At 41.1% G+C, this 17,633-nt stretch overlaps 1 protein-coding gene across 6 annotated transcripts in view; it reads left to right on the top strand.

Annotated features, from left to right (window-relative positions):
- Nucleotides 1–17,633, top strand: part of ARHGAP28 (Rho GTPase activating protein 28) — a 141,221-nt gene that overhangs the window by 20,097 nt on the left and 103,491 nt on the right. The window contains exon 1 of one of the 6 annotated variants that reach the window (XM_025273593.3): nucleotides 14,639–16,176. The exons of the other annotated variants lie outside the window; for them this stretch is intronic. The gene's annotated coding sequence lies outside the window, so the exon portion shown is untranslated. Of the gene's footprint in view, nucleotides 1–14,638; nucleotides 16,177–17,633 lie in introns of those variants that run through there. 6 annotated transcript variants of the gene reach the window in all.

Genomic DNA, 17,633 nt, shown 5'->3' with positions numbered 1-17,633 from the left:
GTGAAATGATTACATACATTGTGAAATGATTATAATTAGTTAATATCCATGGCCTCATGTATATATACAATAAGAAAAAGAAAAAATGTATTTTCAAAACAATGGCCTTCGGCTCAATTCTCTTTCCTGGCTTTCTTCTTCTGTCTCCTGGACTTCTCTGTAGGAGGAGACAGCTTAAACTCTCCAGCCCATGAAGATACCATGCCCTCACCCATCTCTGGGCACTTCCTATAAAGCCAGCTCGGCTGCCAGTGCTTTCTGGCACTGGCAGAAACCCTGGGGGTTTTACTCCCAGGAAGTAGGTACTGTTTCGGCTCTCATTTTGCAGGTCTAGAAACGGATGCAGAAGGTAAGTAATTTGTCCCAGTGAAAGGTTTCACTCCCAGGGTTTAAACCCTGGGGGTTTTACACCCAGGAAGTAGGTACTGTTTTGCCTCTCATTTTGTAGGTTTAGAAACAGATGCAGAAGGTAAGTAATTTGCCCCAGTGAAGTAGAGCAGCCTCACTCCAAAACCCATGCTGCTGCTGCTTTTTTTTTAATTGTGGTAAAATACACATATCCTGGACTTCCTGGGTGGCGCAGTGGCAAAAAAACCCCACCTGTCAGTGCAGGAGATACAAGAGACGTGGGTTCAATCCCTGGCTGGGGAAGATCCCCTGGAATATGCCCATTCCAGTCTTCTTGCCTGGAGAACCCCATGGACAGAGGAGCCTGGTGGGCTACAATCTATGGGGTCACAAAGAGTCGGACACAATTGGGTGACTGAGCACACGCATGCGTGTGCACACACATACACACACACACACACACAATAAATATAGCAGAGCCTGTGCTTCTTCACCTGCATTCTCTGCCTGCTTTCTACACACCCTCGTTCCCTTACCTGAAGAGCCTCCTCCCCATCTCAGCGGCTTCAGTCCTGCCATCCCTGGGGGCTGGGCCACAGCTTGTGTTGTCTAGAAAAATCTGCACTAATGCCTTTTCCTCTTCCTTTCCCTCCAGTCTGTATCCAGTTTCTATCCGTCGTGCTCCTGGTGAATGCGGGGCCTGTGCTGCCCTCCAGTCATTATTCCCGATGATAAAGATGCCGTGACTGCTCTGTAGCTGCCCCCAGTGTGTGCCGCCCCCTGCGCGCTGAAGCCCCCGCGCGTCCCTGCCTTCTCACTGCCCAGCAGCATGCCCCATAGACGCCTATGAAGTGGAGTGGATGGGGCCATATATGATTTTTTTTCTCCCCAAACTAGAAAGTAAGATAATCAACTCTAGTTTTAAATTTTTCACAGAAGGCAGTTTCTCACAATGAGAAAGAGAAAATGAAACACTGAAGACGCACCAAGAAATGCTAATCAGGGTCAGGTTCCACATGACCAGTTGCTTATGCTTTCACTTTGTTAGGTTTTCTCTCTTGTAAAGGGAAAAAAAAAAAAAAAAAAAATCCCTGGGACGCGAAAGAAAAAGGAAGTGCCTTTTGTTTTTCATACTGTAAAACGAGAGTGTCCATGACCTCATTTGAGGCAGTCGTTCTTGGACATAACGTGTCTCCTTTAGTGAAAATGCAGCGTCTAATATAGGACTCCATAACCAGGGATGATTCACAGGATATTAGAGGATATAATTTTAAACACTGGGAAATGATGGCCATGAGGAACATACACAAAAATTGAGATTGTTGGCGCTGGGATGTTGAAAGCAAAATGAGCCCTGCCAGCTGAGTCAACAAGAAAACTTCGAATCGATGGGTTCACACATACTTTACTGGGGTGTCTAAAGGATCTCCTGGTTCTCTCCTGGTGTGCCCGCCTGGAGATGGCCCTGCCAGACCCTGCAGGGGCAGTGGTGGCCAAAGTACAGAGAAAACAATAGAGCTGTCTCTGCGATGGTGTAAACCGAGATACCTGGCATGTCGTTTTCCTTTCTGATTTCAGATGGCTTTCCTTTCCTTGGAATTATCTAGAGTTATGAAGTTAATTGGCAGTTACTAAGACAAGAAACCAATTTTTCTACTATAACAAATAGCAAATAGCAAAGCTCATTTTTTTTTTTTTAATGTGGACCATTTTTAAAGTCTTTATTGAATTTGCTGCAATATTGCTTCTGTTCTTTAAGTTTTAGATTTTTGGCCACAAGGCATGGGGGATTTCAGCAACCCCTACCAGGGATCGAACCTTCACCCCCTGATTGGAAGGCGCTGGACCACCATGGAAATTCCACCCCCGCCCCCCCACCCCATTTTGAAGACATGCCTACAAATCTTTTAAAGAATTCCAGGCGTCTGGGAAGTCCAACTTCATAAAATAGTGATTAATTAGAAAGGAAGGAGCACTACATTTGTAGAACAGACTAATTTGATTGTACTTTAACTGTTAAATAGATTAATTTTCAGGGTGGTCATTCTCATTACACACATTTAATTGATGTTAAATTGTATTAAGAATTTAATTTTAACTCCCTTTACAAACTGGCCAGTGCCCATTCTCCCTTGGTAGACTGATGAGCATTCTACGCAGCCGTGCTTTTTACTAATCCTCATTTCTGTTCTGAGAGGAAAACGTGAGTGGGGCCAAATGGAATTCTTTCCCCTACTGAATTGAATAACCACAGTTTCTGAAACTGTCTCAAAAGAATGTGAGTGTTATAAATTATCAGGTCCTTAGACCCAAATTCAAGCTTCCCTGGTGGCTCAGACTGAAGAATCCACCTGCAATGTGGGAGACATGGGTTCGATCCCTGGGTTGGAAAGATCCACTGGAGCAGGGCATGGGCACCCACTCCAGTATTCTTGCCTGGAGTATCATCATGGACAGAGGAGCCAAGCAGCTACAGTGTGTGAGATCACAAAGAGTTGGACAGCACTGAGCGACTAAGCACAGCACAGCCCAGACCCAAAATCAGACAGTGAAGTGAAACAGACCTTCTTATTTGTTCTGGTTGCATCACTGGTATCACAGGTGAACCAAGGCTTAGAGCTTAACTTTCAAATTTGAGCTTGCTTCGGATCCTGTCTCTGAGCTTCCTAGAGGGCACGAGTGGTAAAGACTGCCTACCAACGCAGGAGACTTAAGAGACTCCGGTTCAATCCCTGGGTCGGGAAGATCCCCTGGAGGAGGGCGTGGCAACCCACTCTAGTATTCTTGCCTGGAGAATCCCATGGACAGAGGAGCCTGGCGGGCTACAGTCTATGGGGTCACAAAGATTCAGACGCTACTGATGACTTAGCACGCATGCCCACTGATCCTGTGTCTCTCACAGTCTTTTCTCTCTGCGTCTGAGACCATTCGTGTCTTCAGTGAACACAGACTTCGTGCAGTGTAACACAGATTCCCGGCTCAGTAGGGCCAGTTACCGAGCCCCCTCCAGCTCCTGCACCATGAGGATGTTGTCTAAACAGAAGGGACTCTGTGTGGTGGGCTCTGGAAACTCCTCACCCGGTGTCAGGCCAGTTCTTAGCTGGAATTGCAGCATGGTGACTCCCAGGCTCTGCCTCCTCAGTGGAGGAGCACGGACAGGCGACCACACCTTGGCTTCTTCCTCCCAGCACGTCTTGATCATCTTGGCCACAATTCAGGCACGCAGAGGGCAGGCTCCTGCGAGGTGCCTCAATAGCATCCTACCAGGATGAGCATTTATTTTTCCCTCTTTATATGCTCATAATCATTCTGTCTGCTTTGTCTTTGACTCACTGACGGAGGATGATTTTTTCTATTGGTGTGATAAGCAGTATGCATAGGAGTGTTGGGTGAAGTAAAAATAGAGCCTCAGGCCTCTCTTAATAAATCAGTAGCTTTTGTATCTTACAGAATTAGTCAAGCGATTCTGCATCGAGGCTGTAATTTGGGAGGGCGCAGAGAAATAAGAGTTTTGTGGCCACCCAAGTGCCCAGTGTGAAATGGTACCTGAGGGCTGATGTCGTAGTTTTTTTTTTTTTTTTAAAGGAAAGTGTCCTTGAAAGAAATTATTAAATGTTTCTGCATACTTTCAATACAGTATCGCAGTTGTAAAAGGTTAAAGTAAGAAATCAATTTGATGTGAGAGTCACTGCTTGTGTCTAATTAAAAATAAATCTTCAGATTAGCCTTTCAAAAATTTTGTTTGGACATTTCTGTTCTATCTAATGTAAAGTGACAGTAAGAGCAAGTATCGTGTTTTCAGTGAGACCAAATTGAAGTCGAGTTCCTTTTTTTCTTCTCTGTCCCTTGTGTTTATTTGTGATTCTTACGGGTAACGCAGTCCTACGATTCACTCTGGATCACGCTGTGAATTTTCAGCTTATTCAGTAAATGCAGCCTGTAGTTGGAAGAATAGAATATGTGCAATAGTATGTGGTTTAGTTAGAGAGTGATCTTTAAAAATTACTTTTAGTAAAAGGAATGTTTTTAAGACAATTGAAAGGATAACATTTGGAGAAATGAAGTGGAATGATTTGAGGTGTCTTCTTTTTGTTGTTGTTTTAAAGCTTGAATTCCGATTCTGATGGTCTTCCTGGAGCTGTGTCTTCTGCATGTTTCTGAGTCTAGTCAGAAACATTTCACCCCAAGCATACTGATTTTTGTCTTGGTAAATACTATCTCTGTTCATAAAAGACCAAGAGTTTGCTGAAATTCCTGTAGGAGTGTTAATAGTAAAGCTGACACACAGAGACGTACTCGTTTTTCATGATCAAGATTTGGTCAAATTCTGGTCTACATGTTAGTGAACAGGTGCTTAAGTATCACCTCAGTAGCTCTAAAATACGCCATACAATTGATTCTCTGTTTGCAAGGACTCCAGCTCTGTTCTGGATATCTACTTATCACAAATAAGACCATTGTCGTGAAGGAGCAAGGTAACAGATAGTTAGGAAGAAATGTCTGTTTAAAACATTATTATAGAATGGAATGTATAATTTGTCTTTGACCATGTGACTCTGAAGCTGTAATTACTTTCCTTACATCTTTAATGAAATTCACTTCTATTAAATGTGATCTTCAAACCTTACAGCAATTTCTCCCCAAAAGATACCACACATCCAACTTTTATAGGGAAACCTCTAATGATACATCATCATGGTGAGATTAAACCTCTTTGGATATTTGAGGCCATTTAGTGGAAATTAAGATGAATATGTTTCAGTATTGGGTATCATAATCAAGGTGAATTTAAATGCTAAGATCTAAAGAACCCGTGCTGGCTCAGAAAGAGAGAACACCGTCAAGATGTGTAAGTCCCTAAGCAGGGCATGGTAGGCTGTTGTCTCCGTCATCCTGATTCACGCTGGCATAGAGCAACTTTCCATTGGCTCCATGGTGACTAGTTGTGACTGTACCTTCCAGCATCAGTGACTGTGTGGACCGAGGTTAGAGTAAAGCAGTGCAGTCCAGTGCTTCAGGACACGTAAACCGATCTTCTATGAATGGAGGGCAGGGATCTTCTCCCTTCTTTCTGAAGATCCCAGTTGCCCAAGGATCTTCATAAACAATAAGGTGAGTGAAGGCCAGGAGCTGGGAAGCTTTATTGTCAGCTGTTTCCCAAGGAGGCTCTATCTGAGTGGATAATTTTGATCCAAATATAGAGAGGCCAGGAGTCCAAAGGTAAGTAATTTTTCAGAAGAATTATAAAGTGATAAGGAGACAGCATAGGCCTACTAAGGCAATTGCCGAGTTGGGGGTGTTACTGGAAGCACAGTGTCAGAGAGTGAAACTGAATAGCTACTTGTTTCTTAAAAGTGACAATGGAATCCTTAAGGACACAAGTGTCATTTGAGTGGTTGTCATAGACTGGAAAGTATTGGAGGAGGAAAGACAGCGACTTGGCCAAAGGGCCAGAGGGAAATGAAGTGTTTGAAGGTAGGAAAAGCAGAAAAAAAGAGAAATGGGGAAGAGGACTACTGAGCTGATGATGGTAAAAAATGACAGGTTTTCAGATGAGGAGATGAAAGAATCAGAATTGTTTAAAGCAGGTGCAACACAGAACAGTTTTCATACAGATTCTGATTCTCAGAAGGTGAATGTGAGATCATTTGAAATTCCTGTGGTGATGCACCAACTCTATAAAATGCTTGAGACAGAAAGGTCAGTAGAACTCTCTCTTTTGCGAGCATATATGATGTTAAACTAGCGTTTATAGAGACAATGCTACGTGGCTTTAGGTGCCCAGAAAGTTCTAAAATTATGTATGTTTTGAATTGGGGAAGGAGGGTGTTTGTTTTGTATTGATTTTGCCTTTTAGAAGTTTTAGAGTTAATCAGTAATCCTAATTAATTTTATTGGTAGGAAAAACTAAGTGGAAAATTATTGTTAAATAGAAAGCATGGAGATGGGACCATAAAAGAAACAAACAAAAATGTACATAAAGATAAAAGAGTCAGTACTAACAGTGAACACTGAACCAAGGGCTGGTTGTTGTTGGCCTAGACCAATAGCTTCTGGAGTTGCTAAAAAAAATGACTTGAAAATTATATGAAAAGAAGATTGGCTCTGAATCTTGTGCAGTTTGACTTGTGCCATTTGCACTGGTTGTGCCTAAGTGAGATGACTTATATGCTTTATTGTCACTTTTGACAATGGGACACTTTTGAAAGTGAAAGCAAGTGCTCTCCGATCATGTCTGAAAAGCAGTTGCTCAGTCGTGTCCGACCCTTTGCGAACCCATGGACTGTGCCACTCCAGGCTTCCCTGTCCTTCACCATCTCCCTGAGCTTGCTCAAACTCCTGTCCATTGAGTCCATAATGCCATCCAGCCATCTCATCCTTTGTCATCTCCTTCTCTTCCTGCCTACTATCTTTCCCAGTATCAGGGTCTTTTCCAATGAGCTGGCTCTTCGCATCAGGTGGCCAAAGTATTGGAGCTTCATCTTCAGCATCAGTTCAGTTCAGTTCAGTCACTCAGTCATGTCCGACTCTTTGCAACCCCACCAACTGCAGCATGCCAGGCCTCCCTGTCCATCACCAACTCCCAGAGTTCACCCAAACCCATGTCCATCGAGTCGGTGATGCCATCCAACCATCTCATCCTCTGTCGTCCCCTTCTCCTCCTGCCCTCAATCTTTCCCAGCATCAGGGTCTTTTCAAATGAGTCAGCTCTTCGGATCAGGTGGCCAAAGTATTGGAGTTTCAGCTTCAATATCAGTCCTTCCAATGAACACCCAGGACTGATCTCCTTTACGATGGACTGGTTGGATCTCCTTGCAGTTCAAGGGACTCTCAAGAGTCTTCTCCAACACCACAGTTCAAAAGCATCAATTCTTAGGCCCTCAGCTTTCTTTATAGACCACCTCTGACATCCGTACATGACCACTGGAAAAACGATAGCCTTGACTAGATGGACCTTTGTTGGCAAAGTAATGTCTCTTCTTTTTAATATGCTATCTAGGTTGGTCATAAGTCCTTCTAATGAATAATCAGGGTTGATTTCCTTTAGGATTGACTGGTTTGATCTTGTTGCAGTCCAAGGGATTCTCAAGAGTCTTCTCCAGCACCACAGTTTGAAAGCATCAATTCTTTTGGTGCTTAACCTTCTTTATGGGCCAACTCTCACATCTATACACGACTACAGGAAAAACCAGTACCAGCTTCAACCATACGGACCTTTGTCAGCAAAGTGACGTCTCTGCTTTTTAATACGCTGTCTAGGTTTGTCATAGCTTTTCTTCCAAGGAGCAAGCGTCTTTTAATTTCATGGCTGCACTCACTGTCCGCGGTGAATTTGGAGCACAAGAAAAATAAAGTCTTTCACTGTTTACAACATGTATAAACTGGGATTTTTCTAAACAAGCCAGCACATATGGTCATCCTATGCCTGAGCCCAGATGCTCTGAAATGCATCCTGTGTTTTCTAAGATGAATATCATTCTGGGATAACATTTAAGTAGTTTGCCTGTATTATCAAGAAACACAAAAATCAGTTAAATTACTATATATCTCAATTATTGGGGTTCATATATTGGTTACAAAGGAATTGGGCCATTTTGGTCCTATGCCAGTTTCACTTTCAGCCTCTCCAGTATTGAAATGATCAACTCTGTTAGTGTTTTTTTTTTTTTTTTTAAAGTGGACTTCTTTCATTTTATTTATTCAATTAATCTGCTGAGCAGACTTTATTTTTGTAGGCAAGAATGCAGAAAGACACCAAAAGGTTAATTTTTAAACTGAAGTCCCAGTGATGAAGTGACTCTCATCCTGAAGAGGGCTGAGGCATCCTGAACCTAGAGAGGTCCAGGTTTTTATTTATCCCATATTGCTCGATCTTAGGTCCCTGATCTGCAAGCAAACCCATAAGCCCTGAAAGAGAGAGCATGGAGACCTCTAGACCACTAGACCTTCAGGGAATTCCCCTCTGTTAGCTTTAAAAGAACCAAATTAGTGTTGAAGAGCGTTTTTCTAGCTCTGCTACTGACTTTGGCCAGTTATTTAGCTGTTCAGTTGCTCAGTTTCCTCACTGGGGATAATATTAATAGCAGAATTAATCTCATAGACTTATCATGAGGATTAAAGACATCACTGTAAGCAAAGACCTTAGAACAATGCCACACAGTAAGATTTATATATGAGTTAATTTCTTAATCTTGCTAAATCGTGTGCTAAATTGCTTCAGTCATGTCCAACTCTTTGCAACACAATGGACCATAGCCTGCCAGGCTCCTCTGTCCATGGAATTCTCCAGGCAGGAATACTGGGGTGGGTTGCTATTTCCTACTCCAGGGGATTTTCCCAACCAAGAGATGGAACCTGTGTCTCCTGTATTGCAGGCAGATTCTTTACCTGCTGAACTATACTCTAGTCTCTGGTTTGAGGTACAGAATTTTCTCTAACGTCTATTGCTTGCACTTCATATAACCTCTTTTGTCCTCAGTTTTTCTAGACCTTAGGAATGGGGAGAATAATACCTTCTGGATACAACTGTCAAGATTTAATCAGGTGAAATGGGAATGACATAACAGTGTTTGGCTCAACCTGGGGGCTCGATAAATGTTCAGTGTTTTCCCTTTCCCTTCCGGAAGTCATGTAAACATCAGGTAGTGATTGCATCTTCCTTGTAGGTCTTCTACTCAAAGAGAATACTTGAGCAAGTACGATTTTTCTTGTCTTACAGATCGAGTTTCCAAGACAAGTTTCTGTAGACAGATGTCACATCCTTTGCTCATTCCAAGATGTGGGGGTTCATTAAGTTTTGCTTTTGAGACTGAATTGGTTTCTTTGTCCTCTGGGTCAGGGAAGACAGGGAGCTGCGCTGGTCTCAGCTCCACCTTGCTTGCCTTTTAATGTTAACACCTCCTCCCTGCACTGTTCACAGATGGGCTTGCTGCCTTGGGAGTGTGCTGCTGTGTTATTGAAAATGCTCTTCATCCCAGCAAATGGCCTGCTAATGAGAAGCTCACAGACCTGTATGGTAGTACTGTTTCCTCATACCGTATTTTTCCTGATTCAAGGTAAAACCATACAGGCAAAAATTGTCATTCCCAGAAGTAAAAAAAAAACAAACTTGTAAAAATGTTAATCCCTGTAATGTGAAAGCAGAGGTAGTAACTGGCGCATTGGAAAATTATCCTTCAGTTTTTGCAGCATCAGAGCCTAGCTGTGCAGTCCTGGGCAGGTTACATAACCTCTCTGCGGTTCTGTTTTTTGATCTATAAAATGATGGAAGTAGTAGTTCAGTCTCATTGGGTGGTACAGAGGATGAGATTAGCTAGTACATGTAAAGCACTTAAAATACCTAATCAGATCCTAGCAAACACCTAAAGCGTTTTATTATTGTTATCAGTATTTTAAGCCTGCATGACATCTTGATTGTACATATCTCCTATGAAAAGTCTAGCCTATTGTTTGACTTCTCAATATAAGAAATATAAACACTTGAGAAAACTAAAGTGTTTCATTTATTAATGATCACCAATGATTAGAATTTAAAGACAACCTCTTAGGTAAGGCACATAACTTGTTTGACTTGTAAGTAGAGAATCGTGTTTTGTTTTTATTTGTTCTTCCGTGTTGGATACATATGTGATTACATTTTTCTCACCAGCTGCATCCTTTGCAGAATTACTAAAAGGCTGTCGTTTACCACCCAAGCCCAAGAGCTATTGGAAATGGGCAATAAAATCAAGTTTTAATAGAAGTACAGCATAAAAGCAACAGTCATCCTGTGACTTCCTGCCCTCACTATGCAGTTGAGTTAGTAATCATTGGCACATAGCTCCTAATAGTCAAAGCTGGCTGTTCACGGTTTGCAGCAAACAAGAACTGTTTGCTCTCCTGGACTCAAAACACACTTCCTCCTGTCAGTCACCTTGCTTCTTTCCTTCCTAGGCATCTACTCAGGACCATTTGTGTTGTGACAGAAGCTATACTTTCACTTCCAAGCTTTTTAATTCCGAAAAAGAGATGGGTTGAGATCTAGACACACACTAAAACTTATTTTAAAACCTACTTGTAATAAAGAGTATTAAATAATAATAATTTTGCTCTAATTATGCAAGTGCTATGACTTTGGCTGTATTGATTCACCCTTCATTTTCCCTTCCTGCTGTATCTGTAACCATGCAGTCTATTTCAGGTTTTTAATTTTCATTGGCATAAGAACTTTTGAAGCTGAGGTTATCACACTGGTGAGGCTAGTTTTCATTTATCTGTGAATAAATTAGTGCTGCGTGAAAAGTACAATGAAATCATCAGTCAGTATTCAGCATGAATATAGGTAGGTTCCATTTCTTCTGCTGACAATTTTCGTAGTTTGTGTCTTTCAAGGAATTTGTCCATTGCATGTAAGTTGTTGAATCTCTTGGGTTATAGTTGCTTATTGTTGTTGTTGTTTAGTCTCTCAGTTGTGTCTGACTCTTTTGTGACCCCACCAGGCTCGTCTGTCAATGGGATTTTTCCAGGCAAGAATACTGGAGTGGGTTGCTATGCCTTCCTCCAGGGGCTCTTTCTGACCCAGGGATCAAACTTGTGTCTCCTGCCTTGCAGGAGGTTTCTTTAGCACTGAGCCACTGTGGAAACCCATAGTTGTTTATAGTATGCCATTAATATCCATTTTCTATCTTGAGGATTTTTAGGGCCATCCTCTTTTTCTTTCCTAACACTGCTAATTTTTTTCTTCTCTCTTCTTGATAAAATAGCTACAGATTTACCATTTCTGTTCATCTTTTCCCAAACCTAGCTTTTAAATATTTTTTTTCTATCTTTCATCTGTTTAATCTTTCTTGCATTAATTTTTGTTAGTTCTTATCTCAATTATTTCTTTGATTTATTTTGGGCTTAATTTGTTCTTCTTTTACTAGCTTACTAAGATAGAAGTTTAGGTCATTCATTATAGACCTTTCTTCCATTTTAATAACCATTTAATGCTATAAAATACCCTCTAAGGATTGCTTTAGCAGTATCCTACTAATATTGATATGTCATAGTTTTCTTATTATTCAGTTAAAAATATTTTCTGATTTCCCTTGGGATTTCTTCTTTGATATATGGGTTTTAAAAAAGTGTGTCCTTTAACTTTCAATATTCAGGAATTTTCTAGATATTTTTATTTTCTGATTTCTAAATGACTTCCTTTGTCATCAGAAAACATACTTTGTATGAGTTCAATCCTTCAGAATTTATAAAGCTTTGTTTTGTGATTTGGCATATGATTTATCTCGGTGATACTCCCTGTGAACTTAAAGAGACTATATATTCTGCTCTTTTGGGTAAGAGTATTCTAAAAATATCCATTAAGTTGATTTGGTTGATGCTATTTAAGTCTTCTCTTTTTCTTGATTTTCTGTCTTATTCTGTGTGTTGTTGCTGAGTGTTGAGTATTGAACTCTTCAACTGTTACTGGGATTTCCGTTCTAAGAGTTTTTACTTCAAATATTTTGAAGCCTTTTGTTTCATTGAATGCACATTTAAGATTGTCAGGGTCTTCTTATGAATTTATTTAGCTTTTTATCTTCAAAAAATCTCTCTCTTTGTCCTTGGGCATGCCCTTTGTCCTAAAATGTGGAAGTCATAGAACTGTACTGTTCAGACATCCTTCCCCCAAAGTCGTACACTCAGTCCACAGGCTCAGCTGCCACATAGGCTGTGAAATGAATTCATAAATTCATTTAATTTTCATCAGAGCCCTGGGAAGCAGATACTAGTATGATCTCTGTTTTACCCATGAGGAAAGTGAGGCTTAGAGGGATGAAGTTTCTGGAAGATCAAGCAGCTTGGAAATGACAAAGCCCTTGACCCTGTGTCCTTCCGGTCTCCTGCCTTGCACTCTTGACCTTTGGTGATCCTTTCTCTTTTACTACCTAGTACCTTGTACTTGAAGTTTCTGTACCTGTCTCACCAGTTCGTGAATTGATAGAGGATAAGAACCTCATGTCTTCAAAGCATTTAACGGAGCTCTTACCCCACAGCCAGTTAAGAGGGAGAAATACTATCTTCTTCGTTCCTCATTTTGGAAAAGAAGTAGCCCTAACCTCTTAGAATTAATTGCCATCAAAATGCATCCTTATCAATAAGATTAATCTTTCAATGTGACTTTGTTTTACTCATTTGAGTCAGCTGGCAGGAGATGTGCTATCCTATAAAACAACAGATGGCAGAAAGGAAATATTCATTATTGTTCTGTTGTCCAGTTTATTATACCTAGTAATGCTATTCTTTGAGATAATGTTCTGAGATATTTGCTCCTGTTAGTCATGCCTATAAATTCTTGTCCATTACCAGATTGATTTTTGTGCTTTCTGTAACATTAGATAAATATTTATTCAAATGAGATATATAGTCTCAAATAATGATAGAAATAAGCATAAGGAGACCCTGTAATCAGTAACTTGAAGTTTTCTTTTTATTCGTTAACCATACACAATGATATCCTGACTAAGTCTGTTAGTATTAATAACTAGGACAATAAAACTGTTTCATAGAAAACAGCTAGCAGGGTACATCTGCTTCCCCAGGGAAGGGGGAGGGTATTAGAACTTCTCGAAGAGTTGCTTAAAGAGGTTCTTTCTTCATTAGATGAAGAAGAAACTTGAGGACTGGATGGTAGTTTCCACAGTTCACCCCCCATTCCCCACAATCATGCATGTTTCTGGAGGCATTTAAGCCTCACTTGATAACCCTCGGGGTTGAACTCACAAGCTCCACGTAGACTGATATTTATTAGACTGGAAGCTACAGGTAAGGTGAGAAATCCTTGTCGCTGGAAGCTGTCAAAAGTCAATGTAGAAACTTCTTGGTGGCTCAGATGGTAAAGCGTCTGTCTACAATGTGAGAGACCTGGGTTCGATCCCTGGGTTGGAAAGATTCCCTGGAGAAGGAAATGGCAACCCACTCCAGTACTCTTGCCTTGAAAATCCCATGGACGGAGGAGATTGGAGCAGGCTACTATCCACAGGGTTGCAAAGAGTTGGGCACGACTGAGCGACTTCGCTTTCTTTCTTTCTTTCTTTCTTTAAATCTTTAATTACTCAATTAAAAATGCCTCTAGCATGGGGGACGCCATGAGAGCAGAAGGAGGAGGGATGTAGAAAGCCTTATCATCAGTGTCTAAAATTCTAACTTAGGAAAACAGAACAGACAGTTATTAAAGGTAATAAACTCTGTCTTTATTTGGTTGTGACTCTCTGTTCTTCAGAGATTCTTCTTCGCTGGCCAAAACCTGTAGAACTTTCAGGATCAGTGATCACGAGATGCTTCCTCATATTTTGGAACTAAAATGACTTCATTCAAAGCGAGCAACTTTAAATCTTGATATTCCGCTTTGAATGTTTGTGGAAAGACCTGTGGTAGGACAGCTCTTATTCTTTCTATAAAGCAGGAGCCAGAAAGAGTGCAGAGAAGGAAAGAGAAACTTGAAAGTGGGGTCCTATTTCTTAAGCAAAGCAAGAGAAACCCTTCAAAGAGGGGATTACGTTTCATAGGATCTTTTTAAGATTCAGGATCTTGCCTCTGCTGGTAATTTTATAGAATGAACAAATATCCACTCCAGTTGCTTTCTTCCTTACACATAATGGATTAATGAGCAGCCATCAAAGAATTGATTTTTAGTCTCTAGTGACCTGAACTAGCCTGACCTGGATTCAAGCAATGTTAAGGCTCAAAACTAAATCTATTGTTCCAGGTCCCCATGACTCTCCTGTCTCCAGGCACGTTGTTATGTTATATTAAACATCAGCAGTCAGATCATAAGAGCCACAAGGGACCATGCATCTCTAGCCTTCTCGTCTGGGTAATGCTCTTAAAAAAAATCAATGAGTTCTCCTCAAATCCCATCAGCACCAAGCTCCAACTTAAAGGGCAACAAAAGAAAGCAAGTTTCCACTTTGAACAAAAACAGGCCCAAGAAAGGATTTTAGGAACAAATTAAGCTAAACTTTTTCAGCGAATTAATTCACGTTGGATATTGTAACTAGTATCCATGAGATAAGAAGTTTGTGGATATTAGGTACAGTATCCAATATGAATTAATTCGCTGAAAACGTTTAGCTGAGTTTATTCTTGAAATCCTTTCTCCATGAGTAAGAAGTTTGTGGGTTTCCCTGATGGCGCAGATGGTAAAGAATCTGCCTGCGATGCAGGAGACCCAGCTTTGATCCCTGGGTGGAGAAGATCCCCTGGAGAAGGGCATGGCAACCCACTCCAGTATTCTTGCCTGGAGAATTCCATGGACAGAGAAACCTGGCAGGCTACAGTCCATGGAGTTGTAGAGTCCAACATGACTGAGCGATTAACACTTTAACTTCACTTCACTTCAAGAACCATCTTAATAATGTATTTAGAACTGGGTGATCTAACAAAACGTACAGTCACATTTATCTAAAATGTTTTTCAGAGTTCCAACTTGTCTTAAAATTCTATCACACTGCATTTTTCCTGGGATGTTTTTCTATTAAAAAAAAAAAAGTGGCTGTACATTCATTAATGTGATATGTATTTGTTACAGGCTTACCATGTGTAGAGCTTTGTGCTTGATTTTGCCTGAAATGTTGCAGTTATCTATTCGTTTATTTAGCAATTATTTATTGTATGTTACTATCTGGAAAGTGTTCTGGGTACTGGGGCTATTGTTAAAAACCAGCATTCCTAGTGAAGCCTTTGACTCTCTGGCAGCCTGGGTGCCAGTGGGGAGGCAGCCAGCCCACAGGCAAACAGTATTTTCTATAATTTTGTATAGTTTATATTTTGTATAATTTTGGAGAGAAGTGAGGAGAGGTATTCACTCTTTTTGTTGTTGTTGTTTAGTCACCGAGGTGTGTCCGACTCTTTTGCAACCCCGTGGACTGTAGCCTGCCAGGCTTATTTGTTTTTACCCAGCTACTAATGTCTGTAACAGCCACTGGGCATCTGGGCGCCATGATGTAATGACTACGTGCTCTTACTTTATCGAAGCCCAGCGTGGGGTCTTTTCCAGTCATCTTAGGCAGTTCTCACAAGCAGACATACAAAGCATGTGTTATCGGTCCTGTTTCTTCAGACAAAGAAACTGAAGCCCAGAAAGATTGGGTGCATTTCTTTACTAAAGGCTAGCTAGTAATCGGTGAAGGTTTTTTGAATCAAACCCTTGCTTTCTGACCATGAATCTCTTGGTTTTTCTCTGCGTTCTTACTTGATAGACATTGGATCAATCATCCACACAGTCTTTCCTTTCTACACTTCAGGTTAAGAGGCTTTCAGGAGTTGGAACAACTTTTACCAGATCACAACAGGTACAGGTTTTGCTTTTGACTTTCAAAGTGCTTTTAATAAAGCCTCCTGTCTACTTAGTGGAGAAGAGAAGGAAAGGGAAAAACCATTTCTAAAAATCACCCTTGCACACCGCACGGGTTTGCATAAATCTCAGCCTTCTCGGGGCTGATTACACTCTGCAGTCTTCATTCGGAAATGGATGAAAATGTGAGCCGGGACACAAACAGGAAGGCTCCGAAGCAGCATTGGTCTCGCAGGCACCACCTCTTTAAATAGCTCCCATGCGCTGGGAATTGTTCTCCACTCCGAGGAGAAGCTGCCTCACAGCCCTTTGTTTCTCGGGCCCGCAGAGCTGGAGGCAGCTGCGGGACAGGTCCTGGCTCCCACGTGGAGGGGGAGACAGAACTCTGTAGGTGGTGGGGTGCAGTGGGCCAAAGGATGGCCTCCTCACCCCTGGGCCATGAGGACACCGGGCCACAGAGATGTTTTGAGCGTCCGTCTCCCTTGATAGCATTCGTGACCCTCTTAACCTGCTAAGAGGTAAGTTTCAGAGCACTTCCTCAATTAATATTTTGGGCTATAGGCTTCCTTCTGCTGACTGGGTTTTTGTTTTTGTTTTTTTTCCCTTTCACTTATAACAGACAAGGAGAAAGCAGACAGTTGCTGTAACTTTTTTGTTTGTTTTAAATCCATTTTTTGGTGAATGCATGGGTGGGGCTTATAGTTTTTTTTTTCATTAGATTATGATGCATAATATTAAGTGATAGTAAACTGTTAACTTTTTAACCTTTCACAATTTTTGTTGTGGTGTGAATGTAAGTTTCTAAAGCCCAAATATAGAAGGGAAGTAGGTACGCCCTGTTACTAATTTGAGAAGACTAGTTAAAATGGGATCTTAGAAAAAGATGCTTAAATGAATGACTTGGAGGGTTTTGCTTCCAGTTCCTGTTTTTTCGCGGGAGCATTTAAACTGATCTAATCTTTCCAGATGATTTATCTAATCTTAGAAACATCTGCTGAGGGAGACTCCATTACCCAAGCAAGCTCTTCCACCCTTTAATGGAATTAAAATATTTCTTTGGTAGGGCTACCAGTCTTTCCTCTGATTTCAGTGCTGGGGCAAATGACGCCAAGGGGAAATGGCTGAGTCTCTTGGCCTGGTCCATAGAGAAGACATGTGGGTGAGAAAGGGGTTCTCGTTTTCGTGCCTGCCCTGATCTGGCGTGGGGTTTGTGTGACTGCCTCTGTCCATTTCCTCTGATCTTTTCCTACCCTCCATCTGCTCTTCTCTTAGGCACCTTCTTTGAGACATTGATGCCTGAGTTAGAGGGTACACGCAACACCAAAAATTCATCTGATTAAACGCAAGCAGAGGGTCTACTTCAAGAAACAGGAGTGCATGCTCTCCCCAGGAAGATTTCCATGGTCTCTTTACCTCGTTTCCTGTTTAACTCGCAGAGCACTGCTGTCCATACAGCCACTTGTCAAGGCTACTTACCGCACTTCTGTTTTCTTTTTCTGCCTTTTCTTGTCCTCTGTGTGGTCTTTTGGGGGGAAGTGAAGAATCAGGAACAATGGTTTTGTTGTTTATTTGAAATTCATTTCCTTTGAATCGGATTAGAATCATTTGCTTCAGTGTGTTCTGGGTTCTTTTTATTTAAGTAGCATCATCTTTATATTTTGCAAGTCTGTTTTTTTTGTTGTTTTTAAATTGTTTTACTAGTGTATTTTGTCATCAAAGGTAAAGTCTACTTTGGCCTCATTGAGACTTCTTTTTAGATTAGAATGTGGTGAGAAAGCCTGCTTAACTGAAATACTGGTTTTTTGTTTATTTCTTTTTAGTTTTATCATAGATTTCAGGGGGTAGTAAGCATAACCAAGGTTCATGACAGGAGATAAGTCTTCAGTGTGATATCTAGGATTGTGGAAATAGCTTGATGCACTCATTTATTTGTGAAAATAAAGTTACATTTTTGTGCTTTGATGACTATTACTAA

This window comes from Bubalus bubalis, chromosome 22 (assembly GCF_019923935.1).
Source record: "Bubalus bubalis isolate 160015118507 breed Murrah chromosome 22, NDDB_SH_1, whole genome shotgun sequence".
Lineage (NCBI taxonomy): Eukaryota > Metazoa > Chordata > Mammalia > Artiodactyla > Bovidae > Bubalus > Bubalus bubalis.
Note: the sequence above shows the minus strand (reverse complement) of the source record. Positions and strands in the feature narration are given on the sequence as shown.